The sequence below is a fragment of the Arvicanthis niloticus genome, chromosome 20 (genome assembly GCF_011762505.2).
Source record: "Arvicanthis niloticus isolate mArvNil1 chromosome 20, mArvNil1.pat.X, whole genome shotgun sequence".
Lineage (NCBI taxonomy): Eukaryota > Metazoa > Chordata > Mammalia > Rodentia > Muridae > Arvicanthis > Arvicanthis niloticus.
Genome location: NC_047677.1, coordinates 9,051,648 through 9,076,275, shown reverse-complemented (window position 1 = coordinate 9,076,275; position 24,628 = coordinate 9,051,648). Strand labels below are relative to the sequence as shown.

General features: G+C 33.3%; 1 protein-coding gene across 5 annotated transcripts in view; it reads right to left on the bottom strand.

Annotated features, from left to right (window-relative positions):
• Positions 1-24,628, bottom strand: part of Grik2 (glutamate ionotropic receptor kainate type subunit 2) — a 630,456-nt gene that overhangs the window by 413,828 nt on the left and 192,000 nt on the right. The window lies entirely within an intron of this gene.

The following is a 24,628-nucleotide window of genomic DNA, read 5'->3' as shown; positions in this document are numbered from 1 at the left end:
TAGTGGTAGTTACAAATTACCATAGTCAACAAATATAAAATTAGACTTATGGCCCACTTTACAGGTGATAATTCATGACAGATACTATAACTCTAGCTAACTTTCTGTGGCTAGAGAGGTCATAGTCCCCAAAGGCAAACCTTGTATTGCTTATCTTTCTAAGAAAATATAATTTTAACTGTATTATAGTTATGCTTGTGTACAGAGATAATTATAACTCTCACTCCCTCCCCCCAAAGCTTCATTTTGTAGCAGACAGAGACTACTAAAGAGCACAATATGTGGCCAAAATACAAAGAGTTTACATCCTTTATACTACCCAGTTAGTATATTCACAATATTAATCCACACTTTATACTACCTGTTAAACTACTACCTGATTGTAGGTTATACTACCCAGTTAGTATATTCACAATATTAATCCACACTTAATTCAGTGAACATTGCAGAAGAAGGTGTAGAAAGATTCTAAGAGGCAGAGTAGCATGATGCTCACTACCAAATAGTATCTACTAGACTTGACAGGCATCCTGAACCCATGATATCTCAACAACATGATGGCCGAAATCAGACATGCATAATGACAATGCCAGTTGACATGCCAATTTTGTTGGTGAAATTTTATAATAAGACCTCTCCCCTAGATGAATAATTACAGGTAGTCAATAGCTGCTGAAGAAGGGAAAGAAGTTTTTGCCAGGATTAAGATCCTGAGATAGGCTATCCAATTCAAAGCATACTCATGTACAGAATTTTTAAAAAATATAATAAGTATTAACATAAATAAAAATGTACCAGAGGATGTAAAATTCAAATCTTGGCATCTTTTCCCATATAAAATTTGAACAAAGTAGAATTGCACTTTAATTTTACTGTATGTTCTCTTTCAGAAGACATAAGAGACATGAATGTTGAAGTTTCAAAATAAAGCCCGTCTACTGTCTGACTTAATACACTGTAATTTTGTGTGATTTAAAAATGTAGACCCTCAATCTGTTACTCTGCATATGTAGATTCCCCTAACCCACAAGCCCACTTCTTCATCCTTGCCTCTGCTTTCCTTTGCTCTGGCATCATTAACATTTCCTTATACAGAATTAGATGTCTGACTGTAATAGACTCTTTTCTTTATTGTTGGCTTAGTGAATGGAGTAAAAGAGGACATTCCTACACATGAACTCTTTCCAACCTTTGTCACTGAGAAACAAGTGCTTTAAACATGAAGAATATTTCTCTTTCTCTCTTTAAATCTACAGTATATACTTTCACCACAATCATACACAAATCAAACTTCCCTGAAGGAATCAGTTCAGAGTCAACTATTTGTATCCTATTGTATTCTAAAATAAGATAAAAAGTTGGAATTTTTGTCTGAAATACTGAAATGACCAATATTTGATGACAGTGCCTTCAAACTCTTTTATCCTTACTTCTCCATATACATAATTCAGATAAAACATTGTTCTCACATATTACCACTTTTTCAATATTTATAGAAATATTTTAAAATATTTGGAATAAGTCATTCTGTACCTCAAGTAAATATAATGAATAATTGATTTTACTTTTAATCTCAGATTTAATCTTAGATTCTAATATTTATATATTAAAAAAAACAAAACATACACTCAAAATATCTTCTTGAAAAGGCACCCAACATTATTAACTATAGAAAAAATATAAATAACTCACCACTCTAACATGTTCAGGTTTTAAAAGGAAGGATCCTCCCCCAAAATATGTTATTAGAACATCAAAGAAAATTCAGATTGGTAGCACAAATCCAGGAGTGTATGTGCAGTGTGAGATTAAATTTGACTTAATAAAAAATTGATAAAGTTACCTTATAACACACTAACATCATAATAGAAAAATAATCACTATAATAAATGTTATAAAAAGTACTTGAAAAGTGTGCTTGTTAATTTTAGAAAATTAGAAAGAGACAAGAAATATTGATATTTTCTTAAGTCTGAGCCACAGATGAACAGTTTTATATTATGAAAGAAATTCCATTATGGTCACAAAATGAATAGATACAATAGTCACTTTAATTTTTATCTTATTTCATTATATAAGATACTTAAAAATATTTCTTGTCAGTAATATTTTATAAAATTTCAAAATTGTAGAAATCTATCACCAACATTCCTGTGCCAAATAAATACTAACTGGACGTTGGTTTTGTTTCTGTGCCTGATGGTATATTTTCAAATTTGAATTATTATTCATTCCCTGATGTTTTCATGAAAGGTGAAAGCAGAATTGCTTAAAAGATATAAACAAATCTAGGATATCAGCAGCTTCTTTTTGGTAATATAACCATCATAAAGCCAATGTTAGTTGGAATACGTCAAAAAAAAAAAAAAAAAAAAAAAAAGAGCTACCAGTTATACGGATGGGCTTGGTTCTACATTTACTTGTACTTTTGCAACATTAAGTACGGACTGTACAGATTTGTTCAGCTAGAAATCAGGGATTTTTTTTTCTTAAATCAGTTTTTTTTTTTTATTTCAGAAATTATGCTAAGAACCGAAAAAAGACACAGTAAAGAAAGAAATTCCATAAAAGTGTGATATTAATTAGCAGCTATGAAGAAAGATCTACTTCCTTGCTGTTAACTAACTAAAGAAGAAGAAGAAAAAAAGAAAGTTTTGTATTTTTGTCAATAGCCTTATCTGTTTTCTAGAGAATGCCTTTAAGAACAATGTTCTTTCCTAGATCTGGTGACATTTCAGTACACAGAAGACAGAAACAAAGTTCTTTGTTGTTGTTTTGGCTTTGCTTTTTATTTTTTGTTTTGTTTTCTTTTGTGAATTTGAGGCTATCATGATCTATACAGTTTCAGGTGAGTTGAGGCTATACAAAGAGACCATGTCAATAACAACAACGGTCAGGGTTACATCATGAGACCCTGTCAATAATAGAAAATAATACTACTAAATAATAATGAAAACGATTTCCTTACTTGATCATTCAGTTTTTGGGTTCTTGTTACTATAGAAGAGAAACACTGTGAAATTTAAGATTCTTTCTCCTCTAGGCTGTGGTTCTGTTCCCACTTTAATTACATGTTTTTTGTTCCTTATATTTATTTCTTTTATTCATTTTATTTATAAATCAAATTGTGAGGCACTAGATGACCACAGAGTGGCCACAGAAATCTTAAACATATGAATAACTATAGAAAAAATAAATATGTTGTATAATTTCAATTAATTCTAACTAAAAACAGTAGTCTTCATGTCTTAGGACTTGTGTAATATAGACTTTAGCATATGTGAAGTCACCATCTATCTATCTATCTATCTATCTATCTATCTATCTATCTATCTATCTATCCATCTATACACACACACACACATATATATATATATATATATATATATATATATATATATACAGAGAGAGAGAGAGAGAGAGAGAGAGAGAGAGAGAATTAAGACTAAGATCTTAATAATATAGGATAAAGAATGAATAAAGAAAACAAGCCTGCTTTGTCTAAAGAGGAAAACAAAAAGGACTCAGAAGACAGTCAAAGACACAGATATTTATTTAAAATGGGAGAAAACTAGTATGGACAGTGAACTAAGAAAGATGGAGAATTAAAACATGAAGCTACCTCTAGAAAGCTAGAAAATAACGAGCCAATAAAAGAAAACTGGAATATCAAAACTAAACCACTAGCGAACCGGCGGTGGCGCAGCGGCTAAGGTGGCTGCCTGCAGAGGGCGCGGGCCCTCTATGCTCACTCTATAAACCAGGAGAATTTAGGTCAATCCCCAGACCCACAAATAAAAGAATCAACTTGAAAAAGTTGTCCTCTGACTCTATGTATGTTTCATAGCACAAAGACACACATTCACAAATAATAAATGAAATAATATTTAAACATCAAATTAAGTATACAGTCAAGTTGGAAGTGAAGCTATAATCTTGCTGAAACAAAAGCATAGGTTAAAATGATAATTGCTTTTACAAGATAAAAGAATAAAAACTTGGCAATATTAACACTAGTCAAAGAAAGGATTCCATATTTATATGTATATGTATATATGAGTATGTATCAGAGAAAAAAATAAGCTTTACATTAACAGAAAGTAGTGGTAAAGCAAATACACTACATGTAGACAACTGGGCAAGCATCACCTTTCTTTTTTCTTTTTTTTTTTCAATTCTACTTTTATTTTTTATTGGATATTTTATTAATTTACATTTCAGAGTCATACCCCTTCCCCACTTCCCCTACTTAGAACTAACCTACCCCATCCCCTCTCCTCCTATTTGCTCTTATATTATTTTAATTACATGGAAGTATTAAGGTCAGTTCTAGGTTGAGGATCACCATTCTAAGGGGCATCAGATGGACAGTAAACAAAGATATGTGAGCAACATCATGATTTTCAGGAAACTGAAAGATAAAATCAGGTTCAAATAATTTTTTATTCAACAAAATATCCAGCTAAAATGAAAAAAGAAAAACATGGAAAACATTACTTTGAAAATCTTTTTTATAGTCTTCTAAAAAAGAACATACAGCTTTGTGAACACAGCAAATTTCTTTCTGAAATATATAACCAGAGAAATGGAATCATCATCAGACAAATGTGTACATCACTGTTCAGAGAACTGTGTAATATAGGCATACTTGCAGACTTTCATGCAACACAAGATAGATGTTATAAACAAAACATTACGTTGAAGAGGCCAGGCATGAAAGGTTGGTGATACATAATTTCATTTTTTTATGTTAAAAGAAATGCTGGTGATAGAAGGACATTGTAGTAGAAAGAATACACATCAGACCTGTTTATTCATCTGTAATGTATTGATGTACAGAATGGCACAAAATTGAAGGGATAAATATTCCCTTCACAACAAATAAAAACAATTGTAATATTGATTCTCTGAGGAAGAAACAGTTGTTTTATTCTACAAGTATGTTTCTGAGTTACAAATTGCTATTAAGAAATTATCTTAGTCAATATTCTCAATGTTTTATTGCTGGGAAAAGGGGCCATGCTTTTCTTTTAAGTAACTTAATATTTATTTTAAACATTAAAAAATAATATTTATATGTGACATACATCTCCTTTAAATGTGTCTATAACTAGGCTTATCCATTTAACAATGATACATGAGAACTCTGTGTAACATTTCATAATCATGCAGTTCATAAAGAGAGAGATACCTATAGAGTTCACAGATCATAATTAGTATATAAACTCTAGAGTAATAGCTATATAAAACTGATCTTGAAGCTGCTTCTTAGTAATCTATAATTGTGTTCATGCTGGATTTACACTAGCATTCATACAGTTTCAGATATTTGGGATTCTAGTGTCACTTATTTTCACAGTCTTTACTCTTTACAGGATCCAGACAACTTTTACTGCCCTTCTGTTCTTACATTTAGATTTCTCACATAGAATAATGTAATCTAATATAAATCATTCTCAACACCTTTTTCCTTTCGTTTGTTTCTGTGAATTCAAAACAAGATGTTATATTTTTACAGTCTCTATTTCAAATAACAAAATACCTCCACTTGTATTTTCCAGGTTTATATTAAAAGTTAATCGGCCCCAACATTCTATCATAGCTTGTTGAGGAAGAAGGAAAGACTCCTGGGAGAATGACATAGTTTCGCTGCTCTGTTTCACAGACATGGAATAGTAAATGGTAAGAGGTTCCTAGCTTACACAGAACGAACAATGCTGAAACTTTTCTCATAAGACTCTGACTCAAAATCATCATTGTCCAATACTAAATTTAAGACTACTAAATGTAATCAATTGCTGAAACCTTGCCAATGTTTTTCTTCTGTAGATCAATATTAACTACTACAGATGATTACTTGACTCATAAACCTATGATGAATGTGACAGCCAACAAAACCTCTAACCCCTGAGACTTTCAGGAGGTCCCATCTGAATGTAGATACAATCACTGCATTATAGACTTTTAATTTAATATGATAGTCAATGTTCTGAATCACAAATTACCCATTGTTCTCCCAGAATATGTATTAGTTTTCTTAGTAAATTATTATACAAAAACTACTTTCCATGCATCATGTAATTTATCACATGATTTCACATTTTCTTTTCTTCTCTCCAAACTCTCCCATACATAACCTATGTTCTTTATAAAAATTCATGAGTCTTTCTTATTACCTTAACATATACCTATGTGTATCCATAGACATTTCTAAATATAATAACATGCTCATGTTACTATATGTTATATGTTATACAATGTTACATGTTATATGTTATACTACATGTTACTATATGTTATATGTTACATGTTATATGTTATACTATATGTTACTTATATGTGGGTTTTCAGTGTTGACTCTTTAGTATGGAATAACCAATTGGAGTGCTCTTCCTGTAGAAAGACTATTTCTCTTGTTCTCAGAATTCCTTTCATTGCCTATAAGTCTTTATGAGGGGTTGAAGCCTTCCAGGATTTCCTCAGTCACTCCAGCATATTCGTTGTTGCTGTCAATATTCAGCTCATTATAAATATAATGTTGGTGAGACTTCATTGGTATAGATTCTAAATAGTTTATATGTAAATGACATTAGATAAGTAATTTTTCTCCTCAAGAAAATATAGTTAGACATAGAAAGATATATGATAGATAAATGATATATACATAGATGATAGACAGACAGATAGATAGATAGATAGATAGATAGATAGACAGACAGACAGACAGATAGATAGATAGATAGATAGATAGATGACAGACAGATAAGAAATAGAAGATTAAATATACTGTCCCTACAAATTCCTTACTGAAAGCATTCAGGTATAACATATAATAAAATCAAAAATAGAAAAATGTTAACTATAACCTAGAGTATATGAGAATGTATTTTATTTAATTTTCTGAAAGTTCAAACTTTCATTATAAAGGTCTAGAAAAGATAAGGAAAAGAGCAAAAACTAAAATGTTTATATTTAATTTAGAATGATACATTGGAAAGATCTCCTAAATTATCATTAATTGACCTGCAAGTGTATATATGCTATAACTTTATGTTGTTGGTACTGCATGTGAAATAATTACACACAAGCAAAAATTCTATCTCCTTTATTTCTGTATAGTTCATTTGCCTTTTGACTTAATGTTTATTGAACTAATATGTGCAGGAAAGGCAAACTTTCTGTCATTCTGAAGCCATCTCTCCTCACCTCTCTGGAGAGCTCTGGTTTAAAAAACAAAAGCTCTCAGGGTGTGCTTTCCTCTATGTTCAACTCACTTGTCAACACAATACATACTTACACATGGCTTTTACTTGATCCTAAAAACTTTTAAAAGAAATTTCATCTTCCAATCATATTTCTTTATTTAAATCCAAACTGTTGAATGTTTTGGTTCTCATACAAGCTTTCTGATTCTTATATGTTTTCCTCAAATCAATTCAAATCAAATCAGTTTCTTATATGTTTTCCTCAAATCAATCCACAGATAAGTGGAGTATTCTAAATGGGTTCAAGCAATCCAAATTATAATAGGGTTTTTCAGTTGCCTAGCAGTACATCAAAAGTTAGTTTTTGATAACAGAATAAATTCTAGATATGTATAAATCTAATATAAAAATTATAGAAAAAGACCAATATTTTGATGTGCTGGATTTTTTGTTTTACATTTTTATATATGATGGTTGATTACTATAATCTTCTTAGAGCTGATATAATTTCCTAATTGAAACTATTCAGATTTTCATTTTTCATAAACTGTTGCTACCAACTGTATAAAGTAAGGACATGACCACTCTAAGGTATCACTGAAGAAAAGGTTTTTACTGTAGATATAAAGGACAGTATAGCCAGAGGCATCTGAAAGAGTCTAGAGCATGGGAAAATAGTATTGTAATAAACATGACCAGTAAAATGAGCCAGGCATAGGGGCACGTGGGGAGGGAGGTTGGAGGGACACCAAGAGAGAGGTAACAAAGAGAGCACTATGGAGCCCAAAGGCTGAACTACCTTGACCCCATGAAGGAAGCTCGCAGAGAGCAACCTGTGCAATTGCAAGAGGATTTTATTGGTCCAATGTATTGGGGCTGCTCTCTCACTCTGGAAAAGAAGTGTCAGTGAAGCTTATATACAGTTTGTGGAGGGCAGTTTTTATAGTGATAAACTTGTCAGTGGGCATTGGTGGGATATGGGGGACCCTCAAACGGGGAGCTATCTGCTGCCAGATGACTCCATTTGTCTGATAACCTGTGGTTTTTCTTGGAACTATGTGTCTCTTCACACTTCTTGGCAAGGAAGAGATCCTGTGGTTTTTCTTGCATCTGTGTACCCTCACCCTTCTGGATAGAGATGGGGTCAGTGAGTAATTTTCCATTAACATGGACTCTACATGCACATGGACTTTACAAGCACCAAGAGAGAACATGCCCTACACTAACTTGTTTACCTTTAAAGTCCTAACTCAAGTTACTACAGCTGCATAGACCACTCTATTTTCTCTCTTTCTGTATTCAAGTGAAGTCTAAATCTTCTATGCCCAAACCAGTGACAAAATGTTTAGAAAGAGAGCATTATAGACAAAGCCTGAGGTCATCTCTTCCAGAAGACTCCAAGGCTTCCCTCTTGACACTCTAGCTGATGTGAAGTTCTATTGTATGGTGGTTTGAATAAGAATGGCCCCCTTAGGCTCATAGCTTTGAAAGTTTGGTCAGCAGGACCTTGTTGGAATGTGGCCTTGTTGGAATAGGTACAGCCTTGTTGGAGAATGTCACTTGGTGTAGGCTTTTAGGTTTCAGAAGCTCAAGCCAGGCCCAGTATCTCTATCTGCTGCCTCTGGATCCCGATATAGAACTTTTAAGTTACTTTTCCAGCAGTAGTCTGCCTGAATACTGCTACACTCTGACCATGATGATAATGGACTAAGCATATGAAACTGAAAGCAGCCAAAATTAAGTATTTTGTTTAATAAGAATTGCTGTGGTCATGTTGTCTCTTTACAACAATAAAACCGTAAGACATATTACTCACGCTAATGGCATTAGGTTTCCACCATATCTTCGGTAGCATTACTGTAAACCTTTCATATGTTTGACTAAATCCAACTGTGCTCTTTCATATGTAGTAATGTATCTCCTAAACTTCCCAAATTGCTATCTTACTATGGCTATTGTAACTTATTTCTATATACTATAGCCAATATTTCTAAGGGGGATTTTTGTTTGTTTGTTTGTTTGTTTTCGAGACAGGGTTTCTCTGTGTAGCCCTGGCTGTCCTGGAACTTACTTTGTAGACCAGCCTGGCCTTGAACTCAGAAATCAGCCTGCCTTTGCCTCCCAAGTGCTAGGATCAAAGGCTTGCACCACCACCGCCCGGCCTAAAGGGGATTTTTGAAGTCACCATTCAATTAAATAAATGCTGCTTAACTTTAACCTTAAGACTTCTTCATAATTTATCCCCAAATTCCTTTCTTACCTGAGTCCCACAATGACATAAAACCACCTACCACTCTCTTTTTCTTACGAAAGGTGCTTAGCTAGGCAGTGTCTCACGCTTAGAATACCAGTATGTATTCCACTTTTCCTTTTTTAACATAAAATTTGTCTCCAACTTTAAATTTCCTGCTTATCTTTTTCTATTAAAGTCATATATTTTTCTATTTCTTTGTTCCCTGCTTGTTTCTCTTCTCTGTCTCTTCTTTCTCTCTTCCTTTCTCCTCTCTTCCTCCTCCTCTTTCTTTTCTCCTCCTCCTCCTCCTTTATTGCAGACCTGCATAAGAGTGGTCACTAAGAACCAGGTTATAGAATCAATATCCAGCTGTCTTGAATTCTTCTCTGCCAATAAAATTGCTGCAAATGTTTGAAATTTAGCCACAGGCACATTTTAAGACAAAGGTAAAAAGTAGCCCATAGCTAAGTGCACATAGAATTTACAATTATAGGTAAACTTAATAATGGCTCCTATTGGCAACTACTATTTAGAAGCAAACTGAAAAGTGTTATACAGAACAAAGATTTATGTGACATAAAGCAGAAGAATGTTTTTAAAATACAATTTAAGTATTAATCAGACTAAAAGAATCTTGAGAGTTTGAAGAGTATCAATACGTATGCTACCATTTATATAACTACTTTCCAACCTTCATAAAGCCCACTTATTATGCTTCTATATTTGTATAGTTCCAGTCTTATCAAGTAACACCCTTTTTGTAACCATTGTTCTCTTTAATACTCTTTGTGTACAAGGAAGATAATCTTTGAATTCCTGGATTTCACTTGAATTCAGCCTTACAGTGTATATTTAGTAAATGTTTGAACAATAATCCCCTCAAGCTGAGTGTTCAATGTATCAACAAAATAAAATGACAGAATTTTATAGTTGAAATTAGCATAATGTAAGAGAAATATTGGATACATATATCAAACGGCAAATAGGAGACTCAAATGGTTACTAATGTGGCATGCAGAAATCTAGAACACAACTCATTGAAGCATTTTGTACATTACAATATTAGCAGTGGTTGCTATAATGAAGAGAGTATAGAATAGAATACAAACTTTCTAATTCTAATTTAGTAAAAGTATATTTTAAATAATATATTTAAATAATGTTAACCTTTCTAAAACATCTACTTTTAATATGCTTTGTAGGAATATTAACTGGATAATAAGACTAAATAATACATACTTAACACAGAAATAGTGTACACCTGTGTGATCTTCATGCAAAACAAATGCATAACCACAGTCTTTCATGTAGACCAGAATCTAAAGAAATCATTAACATCTAGTCATAAACATAAATCATAAACATCTAGTCAAGTCAGAGAAAAAGAAAGGAAAAACTAAATGTCTACATTTGTCAAAAAAAGCAGTATGTTTGCTACATGATTTCTATTGACTTTGAAAAGATACAGCATAAATGCAGTGTCTTATAATTATATGAAATTACTTGAGGGCCTTATGGGTTCTTTATGGATAATAAGACCACACATAATTGTACAAACATACATAAACACACACACAAAGAGATCTACAAAACAAAGTTTTAATAAAAACAATACTTAAAATTTCTCATGAGAATTGAACTATAAGTTGTAAGATGTGAACTTAAAAATGTTTACTTTATGTATGTGAGTGTTTTGCCTAAACACATGATGTCTATATATCACTTGTGAGGCTGGTGACTGTGATGACCAAAAGAGAATATGGACTAGACTTATAGGTGATATTGTACCACCATGTGGGTAACCAGAATAAAAACCTGGTCCTTATGAATGGCAGCTCTCCTTGTATTGGAGCTTTCCTGCTATTATCTTTTGTAGTACTGGGTTTGTGGAAAGACATTGTGTAAATTTCGTTTTCTCATGAAATATCTTGGTTTCTCCATCTATGGTAATTGAGAGTTTTGCTGGGTATAGTAGCCTGGGCTGGCATTTGTGTTCTCTTAGGGTCTGTATGACATCTGCCAGCATCTTCTAGCTTTTATAATATTCAGTGAGATGTCTGGTGTAATTCTGATAGGTCTGCCTTTATACTTTACTTGGCCTTTTTTCTTACTGCATTTAATATTCTTTCTTTGTTTTGTGAATTTGGTGTTTTAATTATTATGTGACAGGAGGTATTTCTTTTCTGGTCTAGTCTATTTGGTGTTCTATATGCTTCTTGTATATTTATGGGCATCTCATTCTTTAGGTTAGAAAAGTTTTCTTCTATAATTTTGTTAAAATATGTATTGGCCCTTTAAGTTGGGAGTCTTCATTCTCATTTATACCTATTATCCTTAGGTTTGGTCTTCTCATTGTATCCTGGATTTCCTGGATGTTTTGTGTTAAGAACTTTTTGCATTTTGTGGTTTTTTTGACAGTTGAGTCAATATTTTCTATGGTTTCTTCTGCACCTAAGATTCTCTCTTCTCTCTCTTGGATTCTGTAGGAAATTATACCCTAGAAATAGCAAGAAAGTGATCCTCTACCAACAAATCCAAAAGAAGATAGCAACACAAAGATAATTCCACCTCTAATAACAAAAATAACAGGAAACAACAATTACTGTTCCTTAATATCTCTTAACATCAATGGACTCAATTCCCCAATTAAAAGGCATAGGCTAATTGGCTGGATACATAAACAGGACCCAGCATTTTGCTGCATACAGGAAACCCGCCTCAGTAACAAAGACAGATTTTACCTAAGAGTAAAAGGCTGGAAAACAATTTTTCAAGCAAATGGTCCTAAGGAACAAGGTGGAATAGCCACTCTAAAATCTTTAGCGCAAGAACACAAAGGAAAGGACTCATGGCTCCACCTGTATAGGTAGTTGAGGGTGGCCTTGCCTGGCATCAGTGGAAGTGGAGGGCCTTGGTGCCTAAAAGTTTGGATTCCCTAGTTTTGGAGAATTAGAGAGCAGCGAGGTGGGAATGGGAGGATGGTGGGAGCACACCCTCATAGTAATAGGAGGAGGGGGATGGGGTTAGGAGTTTTTTGGGGGAATAGTAAAGGAGATAACATTGAAAGGTAAATAAATAAAACATCCAATTAAAAACAGATAATAGGTCTGGCAATTGTAGTTGAGCAGGCGAGACTTTTTGTCAACAATTTATTATGGAATAATAATCCTCAATCTATAATCCTCAAGGACAAGGTATTGTGGAAGAGGCCAGTGGAACTTTAAGAAGATTGGTGAGACATACTGTTGCTGAGACAAAGAAAGATGCTGACCTGTGAGCTTGCTGAGTGCCCTGACAAGGGTGACTGGGAAACTGTATTGGACATATGTTCCTGACCCACCTTTGCTTGACTATATCTCAGAGAGGACAAGCTGCCTTGCCTTAAGATTTAGACCTTGTGGGATAGAGAATTGAAAAGAGAAACTATGTCTCTTGTATTCTTCTTAAAGGTGCCCAGCTATTAGGACTCAATTATGTACTGGTCTAGACACCAATCCAATATGGGAAATAACAGTCTATTTTTGGAAGACTGGATCTGGACTTAGTCAGGAACATATTTGGAAACTAGCTGTAGCTGGCTATGATGTTAGGATAGCAAGAGATAATGTTGGGACAGGATCTGAATTTCAAACAAGGGTTAGTGCATGTTTTAAGGCTCTTTCAATTGTCCAGCTAAAACTGGTTTTGTCTCTTCTACAGCATTTGTTGTAAGTTGCATTGACTGTGTAATTTCCAATTATGTTAGTGTGTTGAAACCTGGCATGTCTGTTATAGGGGTCTATCAAGCAGCTTTTGTCTCACTGCCCTGAGTATTAGAAAACCTTGATTCTCTGAAAAAAAAAAAAAAAAAAAGCTTAAAAGTGCTGAAAGAAGTGAGTTAGGCTTTAAGCAAAAGCAGGGTTGATTATTGCTGGTATAACACCTTTAATTCCATTAATTGCTAGCACCACTGCTTCTGCAATAACATTGACACAAGGAGTTAAGACAAGTATTTTTGTTAACCATCTAGCAAAAAACATAGGCTCAGACAGATACTTTGGTCATCCTGATAAGCTTTTAGAAACAGTGATCACGGGAGTATTCAAGTAACTGGGTTTAATGCCTTGCTTTTTTTTTTTTTTTTTTTTGACTATTTGTGTTTATTGTATTGCTTGTTCCTCAATTATTTGCATCTATTGTATTGCTAGACCCTCTCCCTAGAACTGACCTTATTACATACATGTAACCAAAATGGTATAAAAGCATAAAGGAAGAGGGGGTATAGTATAGGGGGTTCTAGGGAGGGGAAATGGGGAAAGGGGATGACATCTGTACTGTAAATAAGTAAAATACCCAATAAAAAAAAGATTGGCAGCCAATGCTTGGAACTAGTGAGCTTTCTCTTTAGTGCTTCAAGTGATCTTTTACAAACATTTCTTCTAAAGGTCATTTATGATATTTACAAGGATGTAGATCTTTATGCATTTGTTCCATTTTAATACTATAGCTCTTTGCAAAATATCACACAGTAGGTACTTAATCATTATTTTTATGCTAACATAATTTTATTGCTTTTGGATAATCAAAAAATAGGCTTCGATAAAAAAATATTTGAATCAAAATTCTACTGACAGAAAGGTAAACTTTAATGAAAGTTGTATTAAACATTATCTGTGCACAAATATTATCATTATTTTAAAGCTAAAATAAGTCCCAATCTAAATGTACATATATCTGTGTGTTGGTTATGTGTAACATATTAATCTACTAAAGAAAAGTATATAATCATTAAAATACTTATATGTCCATCTATTATCATGGAAATTGTTCAGGATATATTGTTAATAAAGCAGTATATGGATGACACAGTATAAAAAAAATAAATCATTCGAGTTAGTATTCTCTCTTCATAGTCCAGCTTAGCCATTCTGTCATTCTGCTCACAAGCCTAGAAAATTACTTAATTTCATCTATTTTGCTTTATTCTGGAGAAAATGCTGTTATTGGAATTATTGACATTGTTGTCATAGGATTCTGAAGACTGAGAAAATTTCATTAAATTCTAGTTATTCCATTTTACCTTAATGCATTTACTTCTATGGAAAAATGAATATGAAATGAATAAACATATATACAAATATTCCTTAAATAACATAAACTATAGCCATCATGTCCAACTAACAAACAATGCTATTCCCTTTAGTTCCTTGCCTGCACAGGAAAGCTCTTTTGACAGGACTTTAAAATTCATTTTCTTGTACTTGTTTTGCATTTATTTTAAAATATTCTTTCAATTAAAACTGACGATTTGTTTTCAACTTAAACAGTTTACTGGAAATCACAGTTTACTGGGAAGGTAGAAGATTAAATCCCCAGCACTAATGTGGTGACATCAGGAAAATCAGGGTGAGTTCAGGGCTAGTTAAAACTATATAGTACCCTTTGGGAGGAAAATGCTTGGACAGAATTAAGAGGAAAAAAATTTAATCAGATAAATATATCCAAATATTGATTCAATTATTCACTATAGGAATTGATTACATAAGCTTCCTAAAACAATGTCTTGAATGTTAAACAAAAAGATAATTTACTTTTACAGTGACACTTGTGGACAGGCAAATATAATGTTACCTTTTCATCCCAGAGTATATGAATAACTTGTTTACAAAACTGTCTCCTATGTGCTGTGATTCCCAGGAAACTGTTTAAGTTGAAAACAAATGGTCAGTTTTAATTGAAAAAATGTTTTAAAATAAATGTAAGATAAGTACATAAAAATGAATTTTAAGGTCCTGTCAGAAGATCTTTCCTGTGCAGGCAAGGAAATAAAGGGAATGGTACCTTTCTGACCATTCTCCTGAATAAGCAGCTTTATATGTAGAAGAGACATTTGCAAAAAAACACAAAAACTGGTGGAATTTTTCTTTTAGGGTGAGATTGGAGCCATGTTAAGGCTGCCAGGTAGCATTCTGGAGGTGGCCCTCCACTTTTGCATGGCTTATGATTGGTGAGCTCTATGAGGCAAGGTCCCAAAGAGACTTCATCCCAGGATTGCTTCTTGCAACTAATATGCCTTTCCTGCTACTATTAAGTATATACAACAATCACTAGGTATCAGCCCACCTTATTGAGCAGATTTCTGCAGATCAACGAAGATGTACTACTTTAGAGTGATGTGATATATACATTCCTATAAGAATTCCTAACCTTATACTAGTGCTTATTAAGCTCTTTGTAATAGGCCTGCTATTATAGACCTCTCTGTTATGAAAACTGCAACTAGAACTGTGCCAGTCTCTATTTGTAAGGAGTTAATTGCTTCTGAGAAAGAATGCAGGCATTCACAACTTAGAACACAATCCAAGAGGTTAAAACAAATTAACCAAAGGTCATAAAAGATGACTCACAAGGACAGAAGATCAAATATTGACTGGGTTTATTTATACAAAACTTCAATGATAACTTAGTCATAAAAATTATGGTTTTTAACTCTGCATGAATTTGTGAAGCCTGTTATAGAAAATTAATGTTTAGTCAGATAATTACTCTTAATAAAAACATGTGTAAAAATCTCTGTTGTAAACTTCTTATTCAATTTATGATTTGAAATTATGTTTAAACTTTTAGTGAACTTTTGTTTAAAAAAAATGCTTGGGAAAATGATGTGATCTATTTCCCTAAAATGGTATATGCATGTATGTGAGTTTATGCATGTTTACGTGTGTAAAAATGTTTCTGTAAGTGATTCTCTTCGCCAATAAAAGGTTATTGCTCCAAACCTTTTTGCCACCTGACTAGTGAGAGGAAAGACTTCTGGGCAAGAGGGAAAAGAGCTCTAGCCATTAATCCTTTACTTAACCCCCTGCTGTTTTACAATGTGGTGCTAAAAGCCAGAGCCTGCAGTTTTGACCTCAGGGGAACTGAGAGAGGTGGGCCAAGATACTGCTGCAAAATAATTTAGAATCAAAATATATAAATTATTATTATTAAGATAATAAAAACAACCCTAATATCTCACTAAACCAAGCCTTGTCCCTACCGATGTTCTTTTTTTTTTCTTTTTTTTCCATTTTTTTATTAGATATTTTATTTACACTTCAGATGGCATCCCCTATCCCCATTCCCCCCCACCCCCCTTAGGAAACCCATATCCCATGCCACCTTTTCCTTTTTGCATTTATACATTTTTTTTTAAAAAGAATGTTAATCATAGGCTTTATAAGTTTGGAATTGTTCAATCAGAGGTGTAACCCACTGACCGACTTAGATATAACAACTATCTTTGACTGGTGGAGATACATGAATATCTGCCTCCCTGTCTCCCCCCTCTTTCTCTCTTTCATCACCTAGCTTCTCCTCTCCTTCTTCTCCTCCTCTTACTCCTTTTCTTCCTCTCAGTACTCCTCCTCCCTTATCTCCTCCTACACATCACCCTTCCTGTTAAAATGAAACTTTTCTCTCAAAATACAATTAGAGCATAATTATGCCAATTTGTACCAGTGAGGTACAGGATAGTCCTAATACCCAGTCTGTCCTTTTGTTGACTAACCAGCTCCTCTGTCATCTTTTCTAACTAGAACATTTAGTTCTGAACCTGGCTTTAGGATGAATGTCAGCTGACGACCATCCACTCAAATCTACTAATATCTCACTAAACCAAGCCTTGTCCCTACCGATGTTCTTTACACTTGGCTACCTTCAAAAGAGAATCAGAACTCTGACAGCCCTGTGCTTAGTGCCTCGAGAACTAAATTTCATTTAAAGGGAAACAATAAGGATAGTATTATTTATTTTTATTAAGTTTTACCTTACAGCTGTTGGCTGCTTAGACCAACATGTGTCAGGCATGTGTAAACTGAAGCTAGAGAACCCCAGCAGATGAACGTCTTGTTAGTAAAAGCCTCTCTGGACATTATCGGTGCGGTGCCTTAAGCCTATACTCTCCCACCTTCTTTAGATGCTTACATTACTATACAAATTACTATAAAGTATAATTTAATTGATTTCAACAAAGACAGAGAATTCCCTTGATAAGCAGCAGAAGACTGAAGAACAACCAAGGGTTTCTCTGATGGTGAGTTAGAAAGTGACAGATTAAAGCAATACTTTCAAGCGTCTCCATTTGCATAAAGCCATACAGCTCAGAAGAGTGACTTTTCATGTTTTACAATTAAAAAATCAACCTCCATTCTCTGTTTCATTTATCATACCCGATGTTCTGATTATCATTCTCTGGTCATCATCTATGTGTGCATGTTTATATAATTACAAGAGAAAAGAGGTTAAAACATGTGCCTAATCCAATATTGACAGAATGAACTGATAGAAGGTTTCATACTGAGGAATCAAGAGAGAGAGTAAATGTAATCCCTATAAATATACATAAGCAACAACCAAAATTCTTTTCTAACACAACCTTCAAATGTAGATTCTTCCCAATAGACATACGAAAAGCAACATACATCCATATCTGCCCGATATCAACTAGTTGAAAGCAGCCTAGAGGCACAGGAGGAATTTGCACTGCGTTTATACGATACCATGAATATGTATGTCACTTTTTTTTCAGAGGACAACAAGTAATCCATACTCCTAATTTGAGTAAAAGTGCCATTTGTTTTTCTTCTCACATACCTCTTTGTCCCACAGAAAATGTGGCACAAAGCACACATGGAGAAAAGCTGAGAGAAGGCTATTTACAGGCACATTCACAGAATGAAGACAAATACAAAGTGATACAAATGTAAGGGAAGATATTTTTCCTCTAAAGCAGTGAGGCTGTTTGGGCTATTATATACACTGCCTACATCTCAGTCCACCTGAGAGTTTTATCTACTATCTCTTGATAAAATTGGACATTCTACTGATATCAATAAATGCTATGTATCTCATTTCAATCTTATGGAAATTTGAAGGATAAAAATAAAAAGCATTAAGATTTCTTTTAAAAATATATATTTCTAAATGTTTAATTATGTTCATTTGTGTGAATCAGTGGAGACGTTTGTACATATGAGTGCTGGTACCCACAGAAGACAGAGATATCAGATAACCAGGAGCTGCAGGTTGTTGTGGGCTGCTACATTAATGCTGGTGACAGAACATGCATCCTCTTTTAAGAGTAGTGGCATATTTTTAACTGATGGAAGATCTCTTTAACCTGAGACTAAGATTTTAATTCCATTTGTGACATTAACTAACTGAACATTAAGCTAGTCAATTAGGTGTTCTTTGCCTGAGTTTACCTAGATGTGAGCAAAGGAGCGTCAAGGAAGGTGAGGTCTTTGATGGTCTTTTCATCTGTCTGATTCCCACACCCAGCAAAAAGCATAGAACATGGAAGACATTTATTAAAGAATGAGGGCAATGAAAGAGTGAATAATTTAGAAGAGCAATAAATAAGATTCTTGCCAGTCTAGACTGTCTGTGACATTTTGTAGTTTATTGTCATGGCAAGCAAAATTTCCTTGTTCAAAAGCATACAGTAGAGAATTAGAGAATACTCAAACTCCAATTCTTCTAATTTGAAATACAAAACAACTGTGCTGTACTTCGGCATATCTACAAAGATACAAAATAGATTATATAAACATAAATACACATATAAATATCCAGCTACATAGACACAGTTGATATGGAGTGACATTTAGAAATTCAATTTTAAATGCAAACTTTATTTTTCATTAATTCTCTCATACAATCTGCCTGTTCTACGAATCTGCCAAAGGTCAGAGGCAAAAAATCAATGAATTTGTTTTATCTAGCATTAAGGATGAAAAAATATTTGAATTGTGACCCATTCCCTTTTAGATATTTCACATGCAATTGCTCGAGTTTTCTAGATTCACTTTAAATTTAATGGTTTAGGCCACCCACACTGATTCACAATATTTAATTGCACCTAAAAAGGAAGCTATTTAATATTATGCTTTAAATATTACATATTGCAATATAGAAACTATATTTTGCTTAGCAAATAAAATAAAATAGAAAAATCTGTTTATTATAAAATAGGTCATTACAAATTTATTTAAATAAAGTATTGGCTTCTTAAATTGCCATTATGTGGATAATTAATTAATCTTCTTATCTTCTAACAACCATTAGAACAGTGATCAGCATAGTTGATCGGTCTCAGCTCTACAATTTCCATTTGGCCATTGATTAAGATGAGTACAATAACTATTCCAGAAAAAAGAAACTGGGTATTCTCATTAAAGGAAATATTTACTTCTGCCTAATTTTGGTATTCATCACTGAATTATAAACCTTGTTTATTTTAGTTAATATTTCATATGCATTAAACTAAGCTAAAACCTCATGGCTCTTCATGACAAGCAGAAGGTCCTTTCATCTTAAAAGTTAATTTATTGTTCATCTCAGTGGTTATCAATATATGTTAGACAAATCCATACCCATGTACTTCCTGTCACACGATGATTATATGCTATAGCTAGCTCTTATTTTGAAATACTTGAAATTGTATGAAATACTTCAAATGGTATTAAATTCCTAATTAGAAACAAGTGAATAAACCGGCCTTTTAATTTTCTAGAAATAAAGTGTAACTAATTTCTCTCCTTAGAGAAATAAATTCTCAATAGATTTCAATTTTAATTTTAACTACTACATAAATATACTTTATATTTTGTATTTGATATCTACATTTAATTAAATATATAAATGTATAATTATAATTAATATAATTATTGTAATTTATATTTATATTTTTTCAGAACAGTATCTGCCCACACTTAAAATCCACTCTGAACAGAAACTAGAAATGTAAAACTTAAAAAAAAAAAAAACCCTTCCAATTTCTTGGCAATTACAAAAGTAATTATGAAGAAGATTGTTGGTCAAACATATGAAACTCACAGTTTTTAAAAACCTATCTCATAGATTTCACTGTAATAAAATATGTCAGATAATGCAAAGTTCTCTAATACCATTTAACACATAAATTGAGCTTCTGACCCTTTCATCAGTAAAACAGAGAACTCAAAGAATAGAATTCATCACAAATTCATGGAGCTTCTAAAACATAAAAAGATACTGGTTATAATTCATTTGTGAATTATTGTCCATTTATGAAAGAGGTTCTTTGCCAAAAGAGAGTAAAAGTAAATTACATTAGGTCATTGCATTATCCTGAGACTGTTGGCTGTGGATTTAAAGACTATTCACAGTTTCAGTCTCAAGACTATCTGCCCCTCCAATTAAACAATTTTATTTCTCTTCAGGTGGACTTCATCATTACAACCAGAAATCCTATTTGCAAAATTGCCTGTTTATGGTCCTCTCTCTTGCAATATTGTACAGGTCTCCATGCATCCAACAGACCAGGCTTCTTTCCTCTACCTTGAGGACTCTAAAACAATGGCTTCTTTTTTTCTGCATCAGCTTAATTATGCAACTAAAATCAACCAAATATCTGCTTTGGCTTTATATGAATATACTAGAATTTGTGAATTATACTCCATGCAGTACAAACTGCACCTATATATGTTCCTCCACTTACTTTTTAACTCTACACCTACTACATATGCTCATGTTATAAGATCATTCACAGAAGATATTGCATTCTTTGGCATTATTCCTCACAAGACCAAGTTAAAATGTCTCCTGAGAGGCTCTACCAGAGCCTGACCAATACAGATGCGGATACTTGCAATCAACCATCAGACTGAGAAGGGGGAGTCCAATGGAAGAGTTGGGGGAAGGACTGAAAGAGCTGAAGGGGTTTGCAATCCCATAGGAAGAACAATATCAAACAACCAGACGTTCCTCAGAGCTCCCCAAAACTAAACCACCAACCAAAGAGTTCACATAGAGGGACCCATGGCTCCAGCTGCATGTATAGTAGAGGATAAATTTGTTGGGCATCAATGGGAGAGGAGGTTCTTGGTCCTGTGAAGGCTCTATGCTCCAGCATAGGGAAATGCTACAGTGGTGAGAAAGGAATGGGTGAGCGGGCGGGGGATCACCTTCATAGAAGCAGATGGTGAGGGGAGGATGGGATAGGGAGTTTGCTGAGGGGAAAACAGGAAGGGGAATAAAATTTAAAATGCAAATAAATAAAATTAAAATTTAAAAAATTGTTGAAATAAGAATTTGGACCCTAGGCAAATGGTGGCAATATTAGAATATACTAAGTAAAAAAGTGGAGTGGTTTGAACATTTTATTGACTATGAATAAACAAAAGATAAGGAGAGATAGGCAGCAATCTTAATCTGAAGCATGAATTTCCTTGATTAAGATGAGATTCCTTAGACCAATGTGATAGAAATCATATTTAGGAAACAAGAAATCAAAGCAATCATCTACGTGATAATAACTTTGTCAATGAATCACAAAGGTTTTAAATTGAATTTGTAAAAATATTTAACCCTTTTCTTACATTATTAAATCACAAAAATATTTCATGAAATACTTAATATTATCAAGACCAAAAATAAAAAATAGGTAAGGAAGTTTGGAGATGAAGGAGTGAACTAAGCACAAAGAACAACAAAAGGAGTATTAGAATAGTTAGAAAGCTCATGAGAACATAGCTTAGAATCATAAGTATGAGAGAGTACAGTTGAAATGCAAGAGTAAAGAAGAAAAGTGTCCACATAACTATTAATATAGCAAAGTTTAATATACTTTACAATTGCATATGCTTACAGGATATGTCTACCTATAGTCACTCAATAACTCTGTCTTACCTATCACTCTTTGCACAATATGTGGGAAATACAAAGAGAAACCTTTATATTTGTAGTTGTATAAAGTTTCTGCCATATATGATTTACCTGGAAAAATTCACAGGAAGCACATAAAGCCACAGGTGAGTGGGTCAGGGGCAGCCCTCAAAAGATACTGGAAAGGGTGAAGTCTCTTAACAGCTTCTAGGATAAGTTGTAATTTTTTCCTCTTTAACAACTTTTAATTATTCTTAAATAGAGGCAGAGAGAATCTCTTGTACAAGAGAAGCAATGATGTGTATGCAACATAATACAAGTGGGGATCAGGGAACCATTCTCCTCTGAGAGCTGCATGCTGTCTCTATTATTTGGTTTCCTTGAGATTATAATATAATTACATTTATCAATCCAAATCATCCCATATACTGTTCCTTGCTCTCTTTCAAATTCAATGTTTTTTAATTAATTACTGTAAGTATAATTATTAATTTTGTTACTTACTATTCACTGAAAATATTAAAATAAGAGTCTCCAAGTGATATATACATTTTCATGTACATTGCAACATTATTTCAAATAGCAAAAATTTGGAAATAAACAAGTGAAACACAAAATACACACACACACACACACTGTAGAATATTTATTCAGGTTTAAAATATAGAAATTCTTGTTGGTAAGACCTTAAGGGTTTAGCTTCTAATGTTAGTACTAGGAGAAACAATGTCAGCAAACCTCCAGATCTTCTGGCTATTATTATCTTTCTGTCTCTTCTTCGGCAATATTCCTGGAAACCTTAGGTATAGGACTGTTTTGTAGATGTATCTATTGGACAAATATTAGATGACCTAGTTATGCTATAATGCTAGCGTAGGCAATATTTTTTAAAGATAGATTATTATTTTTTTTGTAAAACGATGGATTTCTAGTAAGTTTTGAGGGGAATAATGAAAAGTCAGCTGAATTCTCAGCAACACCATTCATTCATTTATTTTTCTGAGGCTGACAAGAAAAGGGAGAAAATAATAAGAAGAATCTTTATAATATAATACACAGTGACGTATAGGTAATTATTAAATTGGAATCCCCTGGTTGCATAATAACTGAAATATTTGTAAATGTAGTCTAAAATCAATTTAGAAAATTGAAGTTGATTGCTCTGGAATTCATAATGCAAAGACTATTAGACCCATCCACATGACTTTTAAGAAAACAGAAATAATGTTTCACACCAAATCCCTGTTTTGTGAAATTTCAGTTAAGGTTCAGGTGATCATGAACAAGAAATATGAATCTAATCTAGGCAAAGCAAGAAAGGGGGTCCAAATCATGAGATTTCAGGGACAGAAGCCTAGAAAAATCAGAACATAGATGATCAAAAGAAATAAAGGTCTTCAAGGGTAACCTTGACCTAATTTGATTCCAGAAGGTAGAGAGCTGAAATGACTTTGCAGTATATATAAAAATGTACACACATGCATGTAAATAAGTAATTAAATATAAACGTGTTATATATACAGATACATTTGTATTTAGACAGACAGCATGACAGATTGTGAGGATCAGGTTCCAGTAAGTTAGATTTTAGGAAAAGTATGAGTAGTTAAACATTTCTGTGACATTTTGTTAGAACACAACACCATATACCTAAGGCTTCAGTGTGACTAGGAAACTGAGAACAGAGGCAACAGATAAAACAGTTCTGACATCCAGAGAGTTCTCTCTCCTGCTGCCTGTGTTTTTGCATCTACCTTTTTCTCTCTTTCTCTCCTTCTGTCTGCCACATTTTTTATTTCTCTCTTTTGTTATCTGACTTGTTACTCTAATCATGTTCCCCAAACCCACTACTCAAAACTTCAGGATGTTCACATTTATTGGAGTACTAAAGTATCTCACTTGAGGTTTCTCTGTACTTTTACTCAACTGCACTGAATATTTATGTTACCCAAAGCTCACACACCTACCACTGCCCTGATCAAGTAAGTAGCTTCCAGAGTTTACTACAGTGCATAAATCTTTTCACAGTTCTTATTTATGTACGAAATTTGTGTAATATCCCATGAATGCTGCATAAAAGTCCCTGTAGTTCCTTGCATTTTAAGTTACAAACCTTACTTTACAAACAGCTTATATTTTACTGCCTCTGCCTCATTACCACATACCCTGTGAATTTTTGCCATCTGGCTTTCTTTGAATTCTTCTTTAGACACAATCAAGAAAAGAACCTCAGTTGCAAATGTCTATTTTCTTCTTTAAAACGTTTCTGTAATAGGTTTTGTTGTATCAGAGTTAAAATGTTTTTTTCTTAGTTTCTGAGACTAAAAGCATTACTAGTGTTGAGATAAAACATAAAACAATTCAACAAGAAAACATATACTTTTCTTGTTGAATTGTTTTGCCATTAAACTTTAGAAAAATAAGATTTTCTTTTTTTTTTTTGTATGACATAACCCCTATCTACTTCATCCTCTTGTACCTCAAAAACATCAAATACCGTATTACCAATGAATAAGGCCCAAGA